The sequence below is a fragment of the Ambystoma mexicanum genome, chromosome 8 (genome assembly GCF_040938575.1).
Source record: "Ambystoma mexicanum isolate Mex_15411 chromosome 8, UKY_AmexF1_1, whole genome shotgun sequence".
Lineage (NCBI taxonomy): Eukaryota > Metazoa > Chordata > Amphibia > Caudata > Ambystomatidae > Ambystoma > Ambystoma mexicanum.
In genome coordinates this window covers 589,167,973-589,189,643 of record NC_090929.1, presented here as the reverse complement: position 1 = coordinate 589,189,643, position 21,671 = coordinate 589,167,973, and positions in this window count along the sequence as shown.

The following is a 21,671-nucleotide window of genomic DNA, read 5'->3' as shown; positions in this document are numbered from 1 at the left end:
AAAGTTATAGTTGATTCAGTCTGAGCCCTATCAGCGTTTGGTCGATGAAGACCAAATCATCCGCATAAAGGAGCCACGAAAGAGGACGATAGTATATCTTTGTGGGAAAGGTGTTAATTCCGCCCTGGCTGGATTTCAAATTTGATAAATACAGATTGAATAATTCAGGGGACAGGGGGCACCTCTGTTTCAGGCCTCTGAATATTCAAATAGGTTTAGTTACATTTCCTTTAACCAATATCCTTATTTGGACTGTCGTTGATGAATATAGATTCTTAATTACCTCTAACAGATCTAGAGGGCAGTGGCATGTGGATAATTTCTCCCACAGCCTTTCTCTACTGATACAGTCAAAGGCTTGCTCCAGGTCTATAGAAGCTAAATAAACCTTCTGTTTAGACCTATTTGCCCTCAACTTCAGTATGTTTAACAAGAAAAGGTCGAGGCTGGTCCCAACCCCAGAAACAAAACCAGTTTGTCTTTTATCAAAATGACCAGAATATTTAATCCAATTGTTTAGGTGACTCAGTAGAATGGACGCAAAGATCTTCACATGGGTGTCTAATAAAGCGAGCTTTAGTATAGTTTTTAGGGTTCTGTCTATCCCAATTTTTAAAGATGGGCACAATTAGTGCCGCTTTCCAAGAAGGGGGGACCTCTCTTGCTTGCAAAATTTCGTTGAATAGAACCCAGCAGAAACCTGCCCAATATTCAGGGTTCTGCTTGAGCATTGTGTTATTTAGGCCATCAGGGACAGCTGCTCTCAAGGAATTTAGATGTGAAAACTTAATTGACCATGATATATTAAAAGTACCCAGAGGGACTATAACAGATTCAGTAGAAGATGCAAAAAGGTCAGGACAAAACTCAATCCAGACCCTTTCTGGAACCGCAGGAATCACGGTAGTCAGTTGGAAAGTAGCGTTATTATTAAGGAGGGTCCAAAGGTCTTGCGTGTTCTTATTGGAAATAATCTTCATGATCACCTCTGCTTGAAAGGATTGTGCTTTGGTCGCCAACAGCCAATTTCTATATTACTGTCTCTGTTTTTTTTTAAGACGCTTTTGTCACTCATCTAGAGGCAGTCTTTTCCTAGCCTCTTTCCGATCTTTATTAGGGTAATGGACCCTCTTGAAATCAGGTTTGCTTCCCATACCAGATTTACTTTGGAAGTTCATCAAGATGCTAGAATAGTCAATGCCCATATTTCTTGACTGGAGAGCATTTATATACAAAGCTGTGACCTTTGGAACCTCCTTAGGAAGTATTCGCAATCGATTTTTCCCCTGATTATTTTATAGGTCTTCGCGTATTCGCTCTTCAAGGCCCCGTTCCTATCCTTTAAAACAAAGACACAAGAGGCGATGATCACTACTTGCCATAGGCGTGACATTCAGGGATTGTAGACAATTGAAAAGGCCATTGAATACAAACTAGTAATCCAAATGGGATTTCTGTGGACCACAGGCCCATGTCACTTTACGCATTGTTTTTTTCTTTTTTTTTCTGTTGCTTGGGGCCCGGTTTGAGGCCATCATCATTCATACTCGAAGGACCAAATACGGCCTATAGCTTTCTATTGTCTTGTCTTAACGCTTTAGAGTGCAAGCTTATAGATGTTACATTTGACATTTCTGGTCCCCTGATCGGTCCTGATGATTCCGGCAGGGTTGTTATGGATTGAGTTCGAGCGGGGCCCACTGCCACTGGGTTTTGACTTGTCCCCTCCTGGTTCCCTTGCGTTAGTTTCGGAAGCATAGGGTCGAGAGTGGCTCTGTGTATATTCATCTGGGCTTCTTCCCTCGTCGCTATTTCAGGACGAGGTGGACTTGGGGGGACTTGTCGAGGACCCTTGAGTGCTTGTTCCTAACCACTCCAAATCATGGAAGCTCTTTTGGTGTCTAGACCACTTCAATAGTTCCAGAATTCCAGTCATCAGAGTTGTTTTCTCCACCGCCTCACCTCTAGCCAAACCAAAGAGTCTGGATTGCCATTGCGCAGAAAGTTCAGCTTCCCTATCAAGTCTAGAGTGAACTGAACCAACATATGATTCTAGGAAGATACGTTTGGTATGCACCATCACTAGCAACGTAGCCTGATCTTTTATTGTTTCATGAAGGGCTTCATATAGCTCTGTGAAAGGGTTGATTGTGACATTTAGAGCCGCCATCACCAGTAAATGTAGGTGAACATGGTCCAGCCCTCCAGAAACCACAGGTTGCATCAAATTAACCACTCCACTCCTCATTCGGGAGACATGTGCTCTGGAGTCAATGGAGGAGGCTGAAGACAAGCTCAAGTCTTGAGCCAGGTTACAGGTTACGGGAATTTGGACTTGAGGCCTTTTTGGTATGGAGTCCTGAGTTGTTGCCTTTGAAATACTGGAGTCCAACTAATCTGCATTACCACTTAGCAATGCAATAGCTGGTTTATTCCTCTGCATCAGACGATTAGTTGCATGAAGTGGGTCTTTGGGGAGCTCAAAGTACTTTGGGAGCAATTTGTATTAGTCAGGTCGCTCAGCCTCCTCTGTGTTTGCCTTGTATAGCTCAGGTCGGCAATATCCATGGCTAATCATGCCACCGCAGCCACATGCTGATGCTCCAAAGCATCTACTGGTGGAAACAGGAATCCCAGGGGAGGCGGCTTCAATGGTGGCTCTGGGGACCCCAATACAGCGTATTCTGGGGAGTCCAGATGATTAAAAACCACCTTGAATTACGCAGCATCTTCTTCAAACTCCACATCCTCATTGGCTCCCTTTACCTCGGGCGAGACATGGGGCCCTTGGGAGAGACTGGAAGGGGGACTTAGCTGGGGAGGGGAGAGGCCCATAGTCACTGAGGAGGGTACATCTGCCATCTCTATGGGGTCCTGTATGAAAACGGACAAGAATTTTGTTTTGGGCCCCCTCTTCCTCTCACCATCACTCGAAGTCATATCCCCTGCATCACATTTCTGATACGTTAAATTGGAGAGCCGGGCGCAAGGCCGGAGGCTTTTCTCCTGTTCTCTGTTCACAGCTAATCGCGGGGTTTCAGAGGGATAATATCAGTTCTTTAAAAATTAGGATTTAGGGCCACTGCTTGAGTGATTGGTATGGTAGGTGTTAGATTCTCTTGCAGTTTGCCCTTCCGCCTAGTACAAGTGCCGTTTGGCACCATGGTAATTCGCCACTCGTCTAGAGGTCAGACTGCACTTCCGATAATTCGGGTACCAAAAAAAGTGTGCTTTAATGTTTAATAAGTCACTTTGGTCACTCAAACACGTTGTCGCTTAACCGCGCACTCGCCATTTTCCTACCTTTAAACAATAGGCTGACTGGCAGGTCTGCTGCGCACTCCGCACTGTTCACTAGTAGTTATGGGAAAGGCACAAATCCTCCAAGGAAAGCAAAAGCAGTCTCTCTCCACTGGCTGTCTGCAACGACTGCCCACCTCTGCTACGCAGCTGCTTAAATTGAGTCTTTCTATGAAAAGATAATTCTCAGGGGGCGCTGTAAAATTGTGGAATGCCCTGTCAAAAGTCTTACGGATGACTAAAGACTTTTTAAAATTTAGGGAACTTGTAAAGGCCTGGTTATGGAATAAATCTTTTTAGGATTTTAAAGAGGAAAGAAAAGAGTTTTTATCTGGAATTTGTAATAATAGTTTTAGTATTTCAGTGAAAATTTTTTGTATGTGATCTGTTTTTTTAACAGTTTTGATAATTGTTTTTATGGAAATAATGTGCTTTGTCTTAATCTCCGGCCAAGTCCGTGCGTAAGAAAATATTTGAATAAAATACATAGGACTGGAGACATAGGGATGCTCAGTCAAAGTTTGTCACATGCTTGACATGAGGGCCTCCTACATTGAAGACACTGGAAGGGCAGACAACGCGGTAGGTTTAGTAAACTTCTGCTTCTCAAACTGTAGTTTTCAGAGTAATATTACAGGTTGCAACATTCTGATAAAAAATGTATATGAGGGTTGCACATCTGAATGCGTGTTGCTAGGTCTGGAAAAGACACGGGGCTCCGCTGATGTCAGAACTGTCGGGAATGGGGGCTAAGAAACACACAAATCCGAAAGTAGGGCATTACAAGTTTCCAGATTGTATGGATTATTTTGAAGTTTGATACTACACCTATAACTTAAACGAGAGAAGTCTTCCCAATTTACAGTGATAGATGTAGGGGCACCTGTAATCGTAATAGTGAAAAGTGCATGAGAGATATTCAAGTAAGCACCTATATCCAAAAAGTAGGTTCAACCTTGCCGATGGTAGTAATAACCCTCCAAGCCTTCAGTAAGTTAACAACAAGGTGCAGTCGAAACGCATCCTGATGAAAGTTAAGTCTTTTTTGTCGTGCCATACTAGTAAAATAGTTGGTGTAACTGCTCTCAATAGTGCAAAAAGTAAGGCAACAAAGTCAGAATGTCTAACACAGGTGTCTGTTGACTCTTGCCCCAAATATTAGATCACGTGGCCTCTAGAATGGGCTACCACAAGCCATGCTCCCAGGCGGATTCTTTAGGAACAGATTGGAGTACTGTATTAGGCTGGCTTAACAATGGGAAGGAAATTAGTTTCTTGTCCAACCTAAACACCAAAGGCTCCTTCAGTTCCAGCAGTTCTTATAGCATAGAAAGTATTTATATTTTACAGAATAGGGAGACATTCCCTCTCCTGCTTGTTGATGCAACAACACAAAAACTGAGCTCTCCTTAGCCCTGGAGAACACATCCACAGGAAATCCTGATTGCCTTGTATTTCTTTGGCCATTCATGACCTTTCATGATTGAATGTGTATTATCACCACATTGAGTGATGTGTGTATATCCTTCCTGACACAAAAAGACAGATGCGTTTTCCTAAGATTTAAGATGTAAATTCGCTCTTGACTCCACTTGAAATGTTTTTCATATGCAAATAAACCTGCACTACCTTCTGGCATGAATTGCTTACATTTCTATTACAAAAGTTCAACAAATGTTCTCTGTATAAATTAATATATAGGATGTTGGGATTTTAGTACTAAACTTCAGAGAAGGCTTGTTGTAACACATCAGCACTTGGGTCAGTGTGAACAGCCAATCAGGTCGCTCAAAATTTGGGCTATACCTGGTAGTACAAGATCACCTTCTGAGAAGCCTTTATCAAATTTCTACAGAGTAAATATAAAAATCCCAATCACATTAAATTATGCCCCAAGACTAGTGTGACTATTGAAATGGAATCATTCATGCGATTGTTTTCATTCGATAACAACCAGGTAAAGTGTGTACTGACAATTCTCAAGGAATATCAATCAATCAATCAATGAAAGACTTTATTCGGATAAAGCAATCCATTCAAGTGAAAAAATATATTCATAACAGTATGCCACATCGTTAATAAAAATACAACAATAAATACACATTATACATAATTAAGAGTACATCTACAAGAATATCAACTAGTTAAAAAGAGGCAGATAAAATATAAGATATTTTTCAAAACTAAACCACTTCAACACAGTTTGAATTCATTAGAGGACTTCTAATTTTCAATGCATCTTTCAAATAAGACAACAATGCCCATGCCACTGAAGGTGAACCAGCCTTCAGAAGATAGTCAAATGCAGGTCTAAATTGAGAAAAAACTCAAATTGAGAAATAGTAGGATTATTGTTTTGTTTCTGAACAGAAGAGTCAACTGGATAAAAAAAGATAAAGTGCATTAGATCCTCTGAGGGAGCATTACAAAGCAGGGAATTAAAAATCTAACGAATCACTGCTGGGACAAATACCAGTGATGGCACTAAATAGGATCTTATTAAATCTAGTTCTAGTACGGAGACTTCTCTCATGCCTGTATTTTGTCCAAGGAAAATATTTGGGTACTGAATTAGAAGTCAGAATGTCATGGAATCTATTGGTTGGTTTGAAAAAGGCCCTCTCTGCTCATGGTCCAGTGAAATAAATTCCAAAAGAAATCTCAATATTGCTTAAACCATTGGAATCATCTATACAGGTCACATGAACCTCCTTAGTTGCAGACTACTGAGTTCCTAAAGGTTTTTTCCAGATTCTGCTAGACAAACTTGAGCATACCTAAAACTCACTAGTGCACGCATTTCCAACAGGCATCATCCAATTGAAGCTGTGCCGATCATTTCAAATGATGATGTTATTGCTAAATCAAATTAAAAACATAATGTAGTGGAGTGAAACACCTTCCCAGTGCTGAACTCTTCTGATACACATCAAGGCTCAGATCATTGAATAATGGCAGGAGGGCAAATGCCCAATAGGCCACCAAGGGCAGGTTGTGCACAGGAAAAATGATTCATTGAAAGCAACTCCCAGAGTGAATGCCTTTAAGAAGTATGTTGCATGTGCAAAACATGCACGTGTACACGGATTTGCACTGCATTTTTTGTATTTTGAATTAACAAACAAGCACAATGTGTGTGCTTTTTTTCTCACTTGCCTTTATGGTTGGCTTACGCAAGTGAGAGAATATTTGTGTGACTGTATCTCATAGAAATCACTATAAAGCAGCTGGACCATCATGTCAAAATACTGTTGTAATGCAGCGTTCATCATTTTACTATTGTAATAATGCCCCATGGAACATAATGTGCAACTTCTGCTTCAGTGCACAAAATACCACTATACTGTGATAGTGCAATCATTTGGGGCAACATGACCCACTATTGTTACAGTGCAGGGGCCACCATTGTAGTAGTCTAGTAGACTTCTTTAAGTTTTCACTGGCTCCTGATTGCTTCACATAATAAATTCAAATCCATCTGCATCAACCATAAGTCTCCTCCTCCCTCTTAGTCTTGAGCAGGACTTTCTTAAATTCCGGAAGTTCCTCAAGACTTTCCTCTTTACCTCCGCTTTCCCCCCTACTCTCCTCTACTAATCTCACAGTTGCTTGTTTGGTGTTCAGAGCCCTCATGCAGCCCGGGGCCTTGGCCTCCCACACAGAATCCCCCCCAGCTTCTGTCTATCTTCAGCACTTGCTTCGGCTCACCCTCCACCCTTGGAGGCTCGCACTTACCTTACATTACACTTCTTTTGCTGCTCAACCATGAGCACCACAACACCTATCCCATTTCCCCTCCCTTCTGCACTTGCATGTTATGAACACTCACACTGAATAGTAGGTTCATCTCCCCCTCCCTCTGTATTAATATGTTTATGTACTTTGATCGTTTTTACATCCCCATGTACCCCTTTTGCCCTGTGGGTTCTTTGAAACAATATTTACTGCCTGTATAAGTGCGTAACAAGCACACAATAAATAAACAAATACAATTACTAACCTGCTCATCCTTCATCTCTCTGCCTTATGCTACAGACAGGCCAGGTACATACATACTGCAGTGGCTCAGTTGCAGCCACTTTAACAGCCATAATGTCTCTGAACAAACACAGAGCAAACTCTCCACCTCGTGCATACACCTGCCACACTTTGCACACTCTCTGGCCTGTCCATTGTGGGGTAAAAAGACAGCCCCAGAGTGACAGAGATGGAGAGGCTATGCTAGGTCCCTATTGTGAGAGTGAAGCCAGCTAATGTGGAGTTCTGCAGAAGTGCATGATGAAAGAAAATACACCTTTGAAACACTGCACATTTGGAAGATAAAAAGGAGGAATGATGCCTGACATTTAAGAAATAAAGTCAATTGACAGAATGTGTTTATCAGGAATAAAGAGACTTGATTTCCATCATATAAAATCGCAGCCTGTAAAGAGAAAGGCCTATTATGTTTTTGTAAAAGTGAACACTGGTTTCCTATGTTAACTTTGGCATATCTGTGTGCATAAGATTAATAATGTATTTACCTCTGTTCTAATATAGTAGAAAAGAAAGATTGCACTTATGAACAGAAGGCCTGGATATAATGCTAAAATATTACATTTAAGCACATTTTGTTGATTTAAAGCTGTATTTTCTGAAGATTGGATGCAGCTGGTGTTTTCCACACTGAACTGAAAGGTCTGTGCCTTTGAAAATGTGACCTGAGGACCTCTAGGAGAACAAGGTCTGGTTTTCAGTTTAAATGCTAAAATATACAGAGAAGTCGATCAGAATTATGGGATTTAGAGATAACACAGCCAGCAGAAATTACCTTTAAGGTCAGGTCCACCCACTAACTGTGCATTAGATTTGAACAAAAACCGTTGAAGCTCAGGAGGGGAGGGCATGATCAAATGGGCCATCCAGATGTTCTGATCAGGTCATAGAAGAGAAATGCAACCTAGGAATTGGTGGGGCAATGTGAAACTAAGGGGCTTGTGGTGCATTGTCATTGACTAACATTGAATACATTTTCTTGAATAAAAAGTGCATTGTATGTCCCAGTGTGCTCCTCCCGTGTCCATATTAAAGAGGATCAGAAGCCCATCTGGAGCATGTAAAATTAATTTTGTGTGCTGGATACAACTTGAGTTATGAGATAAATTATGACTGTGGCCTTCTCGTAATTCCGAAGGAATAGAAAGTTGTTGTGGTGATAGGTTATGGAAGTAAGGTTTGAATTCGAAAATTGCACATTTGTGACTATTTTGGCACCAGAGCAAATCGTGAAAAACGGTATCCCTGCCGAGGCAGGGCATGCTGAAATAAAATGAGTATATTCTGTAATAAAATATAGAACTCAAAAATATATTTTTGCCGGCAATTATCTGAAAAATTTAGGTAGCTGCCATGTTGTTAGATTTTAGGACAGTGAAGAAGTTAAACCCACCTGTCATTTTGGGATGATGAATCTTTCTCCTTCCTCAGCCTCCATCATTCTCATCACCTAATTCCTTGTCCTATTAGCGGGCAGTGAGCGTATTAGGGGGAGGGAAAGCGAGAGAGCTGGCCAATCCGTAGCATGGGGAATATGATAATAATGGAGTGTCACCAGCTCTATAAGAGATCAGTTTTCTATCTGAGAGGGACTGACTTGCTGCTCTTTCTTTTTGACTCTTGGGACCTTTCTTTGGACTTTTGATTTTTCCCTTGACTTTCCCACTCTATTGCTGGGCCTTCAACATTGCATGGGAGACAGAGACTTGGACATCTAGAAGCTAGCTGGGCCTGCCATTTGAGGAGCCAGAGGCTGCTGGGGACTACCTTTGACCAAAGACTTTGACCAGATCTGTGCTGTTCTCAGAGGAGCCTTGCTGTTTCCATGGAGGCCACATAACCAATGCCTCCCATGTAAGTAGATATATCCCAAAACTATCAAAAGTGTGTGGGGGGGAATGTGCCAGCCTTTTTACCCATCTCGCATAGCGGGTAGGGGGGTGGTACTGGGGAGACCCTTGCCACATTTTTATAATGATAATGATGGGTTATTTATGTAGTGCCTTAATCCAAAGCGCTTTACAGAGCACATATTTTACATACAATATCACCCAACCGAAATTGGTACTCATTTATGAACTTCAGAAGGATAAAAGGCTGAGTTGGCTTTGCCGGGATTCGAACCTGCGACCTGCAGATCACGAAAATCACCTTATCCATTTAATTTGAATTGGGCTGGGAACTGACTTCCTTAATGATTTCTATTAAATTGTGAGGAGTGGGAAGCTGTTTAGATCCTTAGCGCATTGAAATGAAGTTAAATCAATTAATTCCCATATAGAAAATCACAGTATGAGTGTTGATAGAGTTCAAAACTAACAAAGTTAATGCTCAGTGTGTTAGAGCCAGTATAGACAATAAAGTACTTGGGTTATGCTACCTTTCTGAAACTCCTGTCTTCTGTACAAAAGAAGGGGGTCCATAATCTCAAAATAAGTAGCCCTAAAACGCTGCTATTGAAGTGAATGTAAAAGGTGCAAAACGAAATATCAAATTTATTTACTTGAGTCCCAAAACTATTCATGCAAATAAAAAGCTAAAAACGATTTTCCCATTGAGTTGCTTTCCTGACTTTGCCTTTCAAAAAAAAAACCTAAAACAATTTTACTACTGTGTTCCCACTCCTTCTACCTTACCCTCAGATCAGAGGAGTCATATCTAATTGATGCCTGGAGGGTGGGGGTTGCTGGAAGAAAGGAGTATTGCGCTAAACTAAGCAATCAATTGTGTGTTTTGTATATTTCCTATTGGTTAATTTGCAAGAAATCTGATGAAAAGTGATAACTGCCCATCTCTAAATTTTACCTGTGTGTTTTAGTATCTGTAAGTTCATTAGAAATATTTGTAATATTGTGTAGTGCCACAGCATTGGTGGTTGATGTTTTGGTTGCTAGTCTTCTTTGTCAAACCCTAAATAAATATATATTCTCACTATACACTGGCCTGGTTCCTAGCTCATTGTTGGAACAGAGGGTATTTGTTGGGGTGGTGCGAGGCGGGTTGGAGGCCTCACTAAAGTTGAATCTGTATAAGCGCTTTGGGTGCGCACCACTTTGCTTGGGGGAGGGGGGATGGAACTCCCTAAGTTGAGAGTGACCACGTAATATATCGTGACACCATGTTAGCAATCACCCAAGCAGGATTCTGGTTTCTCCTATGGCAACACAGACCTCATGTGCCATACCAACTCTACTTAGCATGTTACTAAAACACTTAGCACATGCTTCCAACGTGCATGCATCAACGGAGCAGGTTTTGCAGGTTCTCCAAACTAACTGCAATACTTCACTCCCTTATACAGAATCCAGCGCCAAGAGGCCACTTGAATATCAGAAATCTTACTATGCAAGACACAGTTACATTACATTCAACGTCAACCTGCGGTGACTGGTACACTGTGTTCAATACTTAGGCATGCTATAATACTTACCACAAACAATGCAATTGCATTGTGGCACTTTCCATTCTTGAAAAGGGCATTGATCCCCAAATGATATGATCGTACATGTTGGGCCCCAAAACTGAACTGACGTTTCCACAAGCCTTAAAGCAACTGCGAACATTTCAAATACGATCTATTCTTGTGACTGAGTCTAGATAAAAGTAGGTAAGTGTTGCTGTGTCTTGTGCGGTTGTCTTCATTTTACTCTAATCTTGCTGCCACCCAGCTGGGCTAGGCTCCTTTCATGCATTGATCAAAGTATTTAAGTAGATTTTGGGCCTTATTCATGGAGCGTTTTCCAATGGGGTTTTGCCATTGTAAAACGCTTCTGTGAATTAGGCCCTCAGAGTCTACATAAGTGTAGTTCTGCTCCAAACAGGTGGAGATAGCTCCCTTGCAAATGTATGCCAGACACTTGACATGATTCAGCTGTGTTTAGTGTTTCCATGCACAGCGAGGAGTGGACTCTCTTACGTCTTAGTAAGAAATCACTGTCTTCAGGACTATGAAAAGTGCAACGCATTAACCATTCTCTGCCCAGTTTAGATTTTATTGTGATTTTAAATGCCAGGAACATTTTCATATCTTACTGCACCAGCTCCCAGCGTGGTAGTCGTGCCTACACTAATCACGATTCATCTGACTCAGAGATTTTGACAGATACCTCTAAGCCTTAAGCTACGCTATGATCTGTGTGTGTTTGTTGCTCTTTTTGAGTTAAATGAATTATGAGGAAGGCCTCCAGACACGCAAAAAAAGAAAAGAGCAGAGCTGCATAGCAAAGACTGGCTAAGAATATTGCAAAGGGATTTTGCGACAATGGGCCTCATTACGACCGAGGCGGTAAGGGGTAAACGGCGCTGTAAAAGGTGGCGGCGCCGTTAACCCCTTACCGCCTATTTACGAGGTCCCTTTGCGGGTCCCTACCTTAATGGCTGGTTTTACCAGCCGTTAAGGACGGGACCCGCAAACGGACCTTGCAGGTAATTACAGTACCGCAATTTGCGGTACCGTAATTAGCGCCTTCCCCATTTCCATTGAGCCCTATGGGGGCAAAAATGGGAATGGGGAAAGGCCAATGGTGAATGTGGAATTACCGCCTCGCCAACCTTGGAATGGGGCGGTAATTCCGCCATTCACCATGGCGGAATCGGTAAGGTACCGGCGTCAACCAAGGAGCTAATAGCGCCATTGCTAACACCTGGGTCGTAATGAGGCCCAATGTATCCACCTTTAACCTTGGATGTGTTATTTACACGGGCATTGCAGTAAAAGCCCTCCTGTTGGCGCTATATCACGCAGTGGCCTTGTTACAGTGTTAGCACTGAGCAATGGAGCGGGCGGCAGTCGAGCAATGATATAGAGTTCGCATAAAGCTGGCGCCCTGTCAACCCTCTTCGGAGGATTCCACATGTCAGAACGGCACTTGGGAGGCAACACAGCAGCTCCCAACTCCAGCAAGGTATGGGATGTACTTTACACTGGTCCGCCCACAAAAGCACACTAGCAAAAAACAAGTGTGCAGCTTCCATGAAAACAGTCGCAGAGCATCGTCAAAAAATAGTAAGTCGCTTTGAAAAATCTAATTGTAGAGGTAATTGGCTGCAAGCGGAAAAAAATAAAACAAGGGAATAGGGAAAAAAAGAATACCAGTAGCCAGTTAAATGAGAGAATTAAGAGTTCAGGCGTTAGGTAATTTTGTTATCGCAAATTCCATTGTTACGTGTTTTTAAATGTACTCTATAACCGAGAAAACAAACCGAACCGATGGTATATATTCGACATAGCATTCACTTAAGTTTGAAGATGCAGTTTGCATGATGATCTGTAGAGTACTGGATCAACGAAGTAACTGTAAAATGGCCAGGTCTTATTTCATTTTACAGAACCAAGCATAAACTCACCGCTCGTGTGAAAGAAGAGAACCTGCATGACATGATATTGACATTGATATTCTATTTATATTGCGCTCATACACAAGTGTTTCAGAGCGCGACCAAGCAAAGGGAAGGGAACAGGGGAGAACAAAAACAACAATTTTACTAGGCCCAGTGACATTAAGAACGCGCAAGTACATGGAAAAGTGAAAAAGGGGAAAGTGCGTCGGAGGGGGAAGAGGGGAAAAGTGCGGAACAGAGGAGAGAGCAGAATAAATAATAAGTGCAATAAATAAATAAAGGCAGTGAAAAGTGGTAGTGCAGCCAGCAGTGGCAAGTGCAAGAATGGTCAGATAGGATATATCTGCTAAGTGCAGAGGAAGAATGGGGAACTGTGTGGGTACAGATACAGATCCCAGTGCAAAGGGGGGCCAGTGCAGGGTGAGCAGGTACATGGGCCCGAAGGACAGAGGGTGGCCAGGTGAACGATGGCAAGAAAGAAAAACAGATCAGCAGCGGACGGAGAAGAGGCGCAAAGGCAGAAGCGAAGAGGAAGGTCTTGATGTGCTTCCGGAACCAGAGATGGTTCTACTCAAGTTTCAAGGTGGCCGGGAGGCTATTCCAATGAAGGCTCCAGCCGAAGACAGAGATCTGCCAGCAGCTTGTTTCTTTGAAAAACGACTGACCCTGAGGGAGTCAGAAGTAGAAGAGCAAAGTGCTTAAGAGGGGAGGTATTTGCAGATGGATAGCTGAAGGTATTTTTGACCCAGGCCCCAGAAAGCCTTGTGTACAATGCAGAGGGTTTGAAATTTAATCCTTGCATCCACTGGGAGCTAATGAAGGGATTTCAGAGCTGGAGAGATACGATCCCAGGGCTTGAGGCCAAGGACAAGTCTTGCAGTCCTGTTCTGGATTAGTTGTAAAGGGCGGAGAGTGGAGGCAGTAGATTTGGAAAGAGGCTTTTACTGTAGTCCAACCTAGAGAGAACCAGAGCTTGGGAGACAGTGAGCTTCTGAGGGAAGGAGAGGAAAGGCAGAGTACCTCTAAGGAGCTGCAGTAAGAAGTTTGACTTTTTAGAGACGTCAGAGATGTGTGCAGGGAAGGGAAGTGTGGAGTCAAAGATGACCCCAAGGTTTGTGGCCTCGCAGGTAGGGGTAGGAGGAGGGCCAAGGGAGGCCGGCCAGGCAGTGAGGGGAACTGATGGTGAAGGTGTACCAATGAGGAGGATCTCAGTCTTGTTGGCATTTAGACAAAGATCGTTGGCGGCACACCAATTTTGAATGGCGATTAGGCAATCAGAGATGAGGACCGGAGAGGAGGTGTCAGAGGGAAGCCTGAAAATGAGTTGGGATATCATCAGCATAGCATTCAAAGTTTGAGCAGTCAATGGAAATGCAGTAGGCGAGAGTTGCCAGGTATTGGTTGAAAAGCCAGGGCAAGAGGTTAGACCCCTGGGGAAAACCACAGGTAGAGAGGGAGATGGAGGATAGGAAAAACCCAAGTTGTACCTGGGAGGGTCGATCAGAGAGGAAAGTGGTCAGCCAGGCCAGAGCCTGATTGATGATACCCAGGTTGTCACTGAGACAATTGAGCAGGATGGTATGGTTGACCGTGTCGAAAGCACAGGAGAGATTAAGAAGGATGAAGATGGAGGGAATGGTAGAGTCAAGGTTGGAGAGCAGGTTTCAGTGCCACACTTAAAAAAAAGGTTTTTGAGAAAGTTAAACAAGCTTCTTTTTAGTGTAGACTATTAGGTGTCGCCTATAAGCCAAAACTATTGCACCGGAGTACAGATAGTGAGAAATGACATATCAGGTGGGACACACAGCTTGTAGGTGTTGTTTGGTTATTTGCCCACCCATTGACTGCCCATGGCCATTCCCACCCAGTTCCTGTCCCTGCCCACCAAAAATACCTCCTCATGGCAACTCCTTGGGCTTGCTTTAATCACGACATACCATCAGCCATTGCACTGGAAGTGCTTTCCAGTGTTTTTTCAAAGCAGTCTACTGAGAGTTAATGACTTAATTGGATGTGTTACCCTGCTACTGGTGTAATAAAAATGTCTTAACCAGGTCTGCCTTCAGCCACTCGATTTATAAGCCCTATACGTGTCCTTCACTGAAGTCTTGTTAAAAACAAGCATTGGCAAAGCCAACAAGGTTGCCTTTTTTTGCCAGCATTAGGCATTTGCCAGGCACTGCTATCTGATCTCAGGTACTCGCACCATTTTGCACCTGCTACCATCAAAGGGCAGTCAATACTACTACGACTGTACTTGGAAAGGCACTCACTAGGCTGTACCTGGCAAGTGCCTTTCACATGCCTTCTCAAAAGCCCAAACTGTTGGCATTGCCAATGGATGTATGATGCATGAGTGGAAGGTCCAGTTTATAGTGGTTGTGCCCCGATGGAACGTCAGCTGCCATTCCATCAAGAGCATGATGGAATGGCATCTGTAATTAACCAATAATACCACATTTTCAGGGACATTCATGATTGGTAACAACCCTCGGCCAAAGTTCAAAGGCCCGAGCAAAATGAAGGCTAATGACGAGGGCCAAGAAACAGTACTACCCGGTAGGGGCCAGAGTAAGGGGCATTATTTCTATTAGAACATTCTGCCCAATAAGGGTAGAATCTTCTGTGTTAAACAACACAGACAAACAAGAAATATTGGCATGCTGGGAACCTGTCATTGTTGATTCATCCCCTTGCCACTGCAGTGTCTGCAATGAAACCGCCAACATTCCAGTGTTCCAATTAACAGCTATCTTCTGAGGTTAGTAGAAATGTATCTTCTTGCTGAGAAGGGCCTCACAAAGAGGTTTCTTGAAAGGTGGCCAAAGTGGGGAGTGAGACAAGTCAGCACAGGAGCTCTGCAAGCTACCCATTGAAAGGAATGTGAGATTCACTGAAGATGGGCACCTTAAAACAGCAGCAAATGGTCGAAGATTGGCAACGTTTAGACCTGAGACACAGGAATCTTTTGTCCTTCCCAGGTGCGATTCTACCTTCACCGCCAGCGGCAGTTGAAGAAAAAAAATGTAAACAAAAATGGCCGCTGCCATTAAAATAGAAAAGGGACTGGGTCCCTATTTTGATGATGGCGGCACTTTTTTAACATGTTTTTCATGGACGTTGTCATCTGAAAAAAGGACCTAGTCCCTTTTCCATTTTACGTTGTTAGGGAGAATTCTCCAGAATGGCTAATTTCCCTTACTTACTTAGTCCCTCAGCAGCTTTGCTGGATTTCTAGGATTTTTTTTTTTCGCCTGGTAAGAGTGTGAACCTTTTTTCCCTCTCTTACATGTGTTTTGCTGTGTGTGTTTAACATTTTTGTGTTCATAGACTGTGGAGCCTCACCTACTCCACAGGCATCATCTTTTTACTTTGTGTTACACAGCACCTTCAGGGCAGTGACACAGGGTTGTCTTTTGTAGACTTCCCAACTCCGACTCCATTTTCTGGACTGACTACTGTCTCCCAGAAACATGTAAAGTTGCCATTGACTTTATTACTCTCTTTTAAAACTCACAGACCCAGTACAAACTATCTTACATAGAGTTCTGGAAAGGGTTAATACTTATCCCTTTTTTGTCTGTTTCCCTTAGAACATTGTTTCATTCCCTTTTCATTAAGACTTGGCTGATGGCAGTGGTAACTACCCTATTTTTCCTACCGCGGTTATCTTAAATAGCCCTGGTATTGTTTTAGGCTATCGTGGTGGCCTCGAACTTAAACCCGCTGGACTATATACATTTTTATACGGTTCTAGCTGGGTTTAGTCGCCATTTCTTTTTGTAAAAGTCTTTCTCGTGTTTTACTCTGCGCGCCAAACCAGGTTTGGTTCCTTTGTTTGCCGTCCTTTTGTGGGCTTCTGCACAGAAGCCCACCTTAGGTGCCTGTATGTCTGAGGTGGACAGGATGTGAGGGAAGGGTTTAGGACTCCCAGCACAGGGTCTCCTTGGAGACTCATGTCGCACTCTGATATGATTAGCTGTGGTGACTGTACCAGCGGGACAGCCACCCTGCTGTGTGATTGACAGCCAGGCTGTGTGACTGGGGGAAGACTGCATAAAAAGCAGGTCTCTGGGTCTGGAAAGGCAGAGTCGCCACTGGATCGAGAGAGCCAACGAGACAGTGACAGAAGAGGACCTCTACCACGACTGAACCACCCAGTGAAGCCCTGCTGTGGGTCAGAATCTTCAAACTTCGACGACAGGGAAGATCTGCAAGGAATCTTCTCCCCTTGAGGTGGTGGGAACAACCAGTTCACCAAACTGCTTGCCAGGCCTCCCTTCTCTGGTCGAATTTGCTGTACAGAGCTACAGTGAACCGGATAGCCAGGAGGAACGGACCCTGCATGCGTTTTAAGGAGCGCACCTTTTATTCGTCGCTTTGCTCTGCTGCTGGTTTCTTCCCTGGGCAGTGCAGCAACCTCCAGTCTTCCTCCTTCTTGTCAGTACGACAGTCGCTTCAGGAACGGTGAGCCTGCAGGACCTGCCAGGAACGTCCGTCTCAGCTACAGCATTCTTCTGCTTTTAAGGTACCGTGCTAACCCGGTTGTTCGTTTCCTCCAGCCGCAGTGAAAGTGTGTGAAATCTTTCACCAATCCGAGGGCTTGTCCTTCTTCATTCTTTAAAGTAACTTTTCGTCTGACAAACTTCGTTCTGAACTCTTGGCAAAGACTTAACCGCAAACTGCTCTGAACTGTGTGATCCTCTGCAAAGACTTTGGTCCATTGACTTTGGGCCAGGCCCCTTTAATTTGATTTCCTCACTGTAGTTCCTTTTTCTAGATTGCCCTGCTTTCTCACTTGTTGGTGCTGCTCAATTTCTGTCTAACTTTGTCTTTCCCTCCCTTTTAAATTGCTGGAGTGCCATTTTGCTCATACTTCATTTGGAGCCTAACTTGTCCAGAATCTATTGGGTGCGGTGTAGTGTATTATTAACGTGATTTTTCTACTGTTTAATAACTGATGTGTAAATAAATGTATATTCTTTTACTCAGAAACCTTAAGTCAGTGTTTGTTTGAATCATAGTAATTGCAGTCCTTTGTGTAACTATTGATACTGCTCACTTTACACTTGAGATAAGTCTGGCTGCTCAGCCATCGCTACCACCTTACTGTGTAGTACAGGCTTGTACCAAAAGTGAATTTGTACTGTCACTTGTAGTCCTAATTGTGTGTGGTGTTCCCAAAGGGTACTGCATATAATTCTGCCTAACATACGTCAGCGGTCATTTTTAAAAACTTTGTTTTTCATTTCAACGGGAGATGTGCTTGCTCTGAGCTCACCTCCTGCTGGAATAAAAAAAAAGAAAACTATACTCACCCCGGTAAATCTCGGGGTTCGAATAGCTTTCCACGCTTTTGCATACCATATTTATGTCAAGAAATGGCCACTGCCATTAAAAATGAAAAGGGACTTAGTCCCTTTTCTATTTTGATGCTGGCAGACAAATTCTTTGATTTTTTTTTCTTCCGAAGGAAGATGTCCTTGCCTACAAAGCTCTGGCTGCCGGGCTGTTAAATCCTGTGTCCGTCCTGGGGCGTGAAAGTTATATTAGTTGGATAATTTCAATGTTGTACAAAAAGCAGGTTGTTTTGTAACCTGAGCTGGTTTCTCAAAGTTATGTGGGTTAACCCTACTTCAACTTCTTAACTTTACTTTGCAACTGTATCTCAGTGATGTGGTTGGAAATGGAAAGCGGTGGAATAGCTTCAGATTACTTAGAGAGGTCCGTCTTCACAATGCCCCAGGCATATCCATAGGTTTTCTAACAGAGCCAATGATTGCTTGGGCAGCAACCTCAGCACAGTATTCTCAACAAGAAAACTACATATGGAAGGCTACCTTCACATTGTAGTGACCGAAATGTCACCCGGTTAGCACTACTATCGGCTGGACATGCAGGGCCTATATTATTGGCCTGCAGCCTCAAAGACAACCACTGAGTAATGTGAATAACCCCTCGTACTTTGCGCTTGGCCAATGTGGTTGCACAATAATTTCAAACGAATTGTCCATAAAATTAGTGTCCCAGAGTCTTTAGACGGTTGTTAGTCCAGTTTCTAGTAACTTGTGTAATGGACAGCCAATACGTGTTTGAACTAGGCAATGAGTTCTTTATGGTTTGTCAGAATTCTTAATTCAAAGCAGTTGCCTCTGATGATTTATGTACAAATGAATCAAAATGTCTCCCTTGTTGGAAATTAAATTTGTGAGGAGGTGTCCGGTACGGAATCACCTTAGATGTGACAACCCTCTGAAGCATAAAGTAGTACACAAGTAACAAGTGTGTCGCAAATGTATGTGATGGCAGTGATGTAAAAGCTGCAGCCCCTGCACAGGAACCTTGAGTTGTGCAGCAATTGCAATGTCAGACAATATATTTCAACGTATTATCAGAATTTTACACTATTCCCCCCCACTGCACTAGTGTCTTGGTATGTCCCCATCAATGTTCCCCTCTAATTATTTTTCTCTAAGTGCAGAACTGGTTGCCTTTCGTGTGCACTTTATTTTCCATGTGCGCAACTGACTAACGAGGTAAGTCACTTTGTGAGCATGCATAGTTAGTGAGCTACCATCTCTGAGGAGAGTTTGGAAAGGAATTGCCCCTTGCAAACCACTGCAATTCTTTACAAATGTGCATAAAAGTTGCATTTTACAACACCTTTTCCAAACAGATAGGCTAAAAGAAAAAATATCTTATATGTGATAAGGAGAACTCATCAACCAGTTCAAGGCCTCATGATATAGTAGCTAGCAAAAGTACTCCTGTGCAGAGAAAAATGTGTGCTTTATGCCACTGGAAAAACACTCATTTGTAGTATAAAAAACGTTACTCAAAACCAGCCTTACAGCTAAGAGACATATACACCATTCATTTTTAATCCCTAAAACAGAAACATGGGTCCAATAAAAATGGGAAACAGTGAACACATAGGAACCAACCCTTGGCTTCTGCCCACAAAGCTCCACTGATATTTTGTTTTAATCAGTGACCAGCCAAGTAGTGACATAGTAAGGAACTCCAATAATATTTCTGACCAATCTCAAGACACATTTTAAGGTGCAAAGAACATCTTTTAATAAACATAAAGGCCCTGATTCATGGAAGTGTTTTATAATGGTGCAATCGCATAGGAAAATGTTCTGTGAATCAGTCCCAAAGTATCCCTGTTGGCAAAGCTAATTACTTTTTTTACTCCCTGAAAAATAATTTCACGGAAGCAAATTCTTATCATAGCCTTGCATGTAACCCTGACATAGGAAGTAAAATGACAGGGCACATAATACAGCCTATAGTTTTGCACACCCTTCCTCACCATAGCCTAGACAACATTCAACAAGGGACTTACTGAGGTTTCTTATAGAGCCTTGTATATATATATTTATGCCTTTTAGGTTAATAGCATCAGTGCTTAGAGGTACAACAGCTTGAGGGTCTTCTTCTGTAACCAGGGATCCCTCTGCAATTCATTATTATCAGTTAAACAAGATGGAGTGGGATGTTACAGTCAGTAAACACAAAACAAACATGTTTATATGCAAATGCCCTCAGCAACTGAGCATAGGAGGAAACAGAAAGTGCAGTTCTCTAGACTGTTACTAGAGTTTCTTTTCCTGAATCTGCAGGTACACAATTATTTTGCAGTGCATACAAGATCGTTTGCAACTTATTCCACCCTTATATTGTTGGGTAGGATTGTACAACTGATAAGTGAAATCATTTTTGTATAGCATTGAGTTACAATATACTTTGTTAAGGTATATGCACAATGCAACTCTGAACACTTAGAAAGGATGCAGATTGTGTGAAAAGCAGTCTACAGTCTGAATATTCATTGCCTTAATACTTTATACGAGCAATACCTGCCATAGCCCATACCCATTAACCCTTGCAGACCAAGTAAATTATATTGCAATGTTGCTCTCCACTTATATGGTAATGTTAGCAATGCTAAAATAGGAGACTCTGAGCATGACACTGGTCTGCTCAAAATACTTAGAGAGCAGATTAATATTTGATTTTTATAATGCATTACCATGCAAGGGACCACCTCAAAGCACTTGCATGACATATGTACTAGGAATAGAAAGCATGGGATGAGGTTACACATCTAGCCTTTTTACGTACAGTCAGTAGCCGATATTTGAGATGATAATTAGGTTACATAGTGGGGTGATACTTTTATTATTAATATTATTAGTGTATTTATTGAGCGCAGACCTGGCTTCGGGAATCAGCAGAGTGCTTTACAATCGTAGGGGGAAGAACACAGTGAGTGAAGGAGAGAAAAAGTGAGTGGGAGCTAACAGGGGAGGGCGATAGTGGGCAATTTGCAGCAAGGGATCTACTTGTAACCAGGGGGGGAGTCAGTGGGGGGCAGATCACAGAGTATTGGGTACTGTAGGCAGTGGCAGGTGTGTTGACCTATGTGCTACAGAGGAGCCCTTTCCTGAACTGTAGCAGCAATGGGGTAAGTTGATGTTGATGGTAGATGGTAGGTGGTTCCAGAGTTTTGGAGCATACATTCCTTCTGGCACCTTGGATTACATGCCTTCATATTTCCTTACTTCCGGTGGATTTCAGGCCTCTGGAGATCCTATGTTTCGCAGTGAGGTAACTTCAGGGTGACAGCCTTGTAGATGATTGAACAGTATTTGAAGATGATACAGGCTTTCAGCGGGAGCTACTGAAATTAGACGAGGGTCAGGGTTGAATTTCCAGAGGCCTTTCATGAGTCATGCTGCAGCATGCTGGACACATCACAGGGGTGCAAGGGTAGTCGCTGGAGGGCCTTCCAAAAAGGAACCTTTTATAAGGCAGAATGAATAACAGAAGTTCTGGTACTTGAACGCTATTCAAATTACAACAAACAAAACAAATTGATGTAGGTTCATGTCTGGTGACCTTTCGCAGAGACAAGAGAGGAAGAGTCAAGGTTTTCTATTAATATCTAAATATGTTTTGTAGTAGATGTTAGAGTACGTACATGGTAG